The following is a 2,637-nucleotide window of genomic DNA, read 5'->3' as shown; positions in this document are numbered from 1 at the left end:
CGTATTCGTTTGGAGAAAAAAAAAATTAGTTTGGCTGCTGGGTGCTGTTGCCATGGAAACAGACATCCAATGGGGAAGAGAAAGAAAAATCCCCTGGTTTTAAGGTAATATGTGTTTTGAATGTTTTATCGTGGTTTGTCACAATATTAACCTCCCCTAATAAAGGAACGGGTTTGCTGAAAGTATTTATTGCGGGGTGTGGTTTTTTTTGTTATAGTCTTTCTTTTTTTAAAGAAAGATCTTATTTATAGTGGATCAGTTGTGCTTTTTTTGTGCATGATTATTTGTCCATGAGAAATCCAGATGTCTATACTGGATATAGGATAAAAATAAATAACCCACTACCACAGAAAAAGGCAGCCTTCGGAGTTGTCAGGGAAAGAAATGTCAGTTGTATTTAATGCAGCCTAAGTTCAAGAGCCAACAATTTACAGATTATTTACAGCTGTCTGAAAATACCATAGGCTGGACATAATTAACTTGCTTCAGTCCAGACACTTGGAATATGTGAGTGGTGGATTCAGCCTGGTTCCCACAATAGTTGTGTGAGATATTAACTCTGATGCCACTCTACAGAACCGATGAGTTTCAGACATCTGCAGGTTTTCCTTTAGGACTTATATACCCCTTCATCGTGTTTTATAGCAGGGCTCTCCAACTTTGGCAATTTTAAGACTTGTGGACTTTAACTCCAGAGTTCCTCAGCCAGCAAAGTTGGCTGAGAAACTCTGAGATTTGAAGTCCACAAGTCTTAAAGTTACCACAGAATTCTGAGAGTTGAAGACCACAAGTCTTAAAGTTACCACAGAATTCTGAGAGTTGAAGTCCATGAGTCTTAAAGTTACCAAGGAATTCTGGGAGTTGAAGTCCACAAGTCTTAAAGTTACCACAGAATTCTGAGAGTTGAAGACCACGAGTCTTAAAGTCACCAAGGAATTCTGAGAGTTGAAGTCCACGAGTCTTAAAGTCACCAAGGAATTCTGAGAGTTGAAGTCCACGAGTCTTAAAGTTACCACAGAATTCTGAGAGTTGAAGACCACGAGTCTTAAAGTTACCACAGAATTCTGAGAGTTGAAGACCACGAGTCTTAAAGTCACCAAGGAATTCTGGGAGTTGAAGACCACGAGTCTTAAAGTCACCAAGGAATTCTGAGAGTTGAAGTCCACGAGTCTTAAAGTTACCACAGAATTCTGAGAGTTGAAGACCACGAGTCTTAAAGTCACCAAGGAATTCTGGGAGTTGAAGACCACGAGTCTTAAAGTCACCAAGGAATTCTGAGAGTTGAAGTCCACGAGTCTTAAAGTCACCAAGGAATTCTGAGAGTTGAAGTCCACGAGTCTTAAAGTTACCACAGAATTCTGAGAGTTGAAGTCCACAAGTCTTAAAGTTACCACAGAATTCTGAGAGTTGAAGTCCATGAGTCTTAAAGTTACCACAGAATTCTGAGAGTTGAAGTCCACAAGTCTTAAAGTTACCACAGAATTCTGAGAGTTGAAGACCACGAGTCTTAAAGTCACCAAGGAATTCTGAGAGTTGAAGTCCATGAGTCTTAAAGTTACCACAGAATGGGATTGAATCAAATCAGACTCTTAATTCTTAATTTAATCTTAACTCTTAATTTAACATGCGCCGAAACGGCTAATAAATTAGACTTGTATATAGGACTCTTGATTCTTAATTTTCCTTTCCAAATCTAAGCATATAATGTCTAAGCATATAATAACTTGAGTTCACACATTGCAGCTAAGTCTAAAATGTAACATGCGTGAAATCATTAGGACTAAATATTCTCAGTTTAAATCTGTTGCGGTGAGTGCTCAAAAAAGCTATAAAAAAAAAAAAGTTAACGGATGTGCCACAATAGAGTTGAAACTGTATGTTGCACTTTTTGTACTGACAGCCAGTGTGTTTTGCTCTTTGAAGCCTGACATATGTGCATTATTCTCTTTATCCTTGTAGTGAACAATTTATGCTGACAATTGTCAGGACCTTTTGATACAAAACTGGATCTTTTAAAAAGCAATTTCTCCTGGAAGCACACGGCAATATTTTATAAATGTTCAAAAATGAAACCTAACAACTTTCCTGTCAATTAGCTGAGATTTATTAACGTTGATCCAAACACACGGAAGGGCATGAGGCCAAGTTGCATAGTATCTCTAGGGTGTGACTTACTTCCTATGTTTCAAATTAGAAGCGTTCTGTCAGTACCTGCTGATGCGCAACGAGGCGCAAGCTCCCTGGAGTGAAACACATTTAAACATGCACACAGCTAGCGCAAGGGAAAACTGGAGCGTTTTATTTTTCAGCCAAATTTGTGTTATGTTCAGATTCCCCAAAGTCGTTACTAAAAATTTTGAAGGTCAGGGTTTTCAGATCTTAGGTTTTTGTGCAAAAATCACAGTACAATGATACCTTGTCTTACAAACTTAATTGATTCCGGGACGAGGTTCTTAAGGTGAAAAGTTTGTAAGACAAAACAATGTTTCCCATAGGAATCAATGGAAAAGTGATTAATGCGTGCAAGCCCAAAACTCACCCCTTTTGCCAGCCGAAACGCCCATTTTTGCACTGCTGAGATTTCCCTGAGGCTCCCCTCCATGGGAAACCCCACCTCTGGACCTCTGTGTTTTTGCG

Source organism: Erythrolamprus reginae, chromosome 11, assembly GCF_031021105.1.
Source record: "Erythrolamprus reginae isolate rEryReg1 chromosome 11, rEryReg1.hap1, whole genome shotgun sequence".
In the NCBI taxonomy this organism is placed as follows: domain Eukaryota; kingdom Metazoa; phylum Chordata; class Lepidosauria; order Squamata; family Dipsadidae; genus Erythrolamprus; species Erythrolamprus reginae.
The sequence above is the reverse complement of the archived record's forward strand: the minus strand, read 5'-3'. Positions refer to the sequence as shown.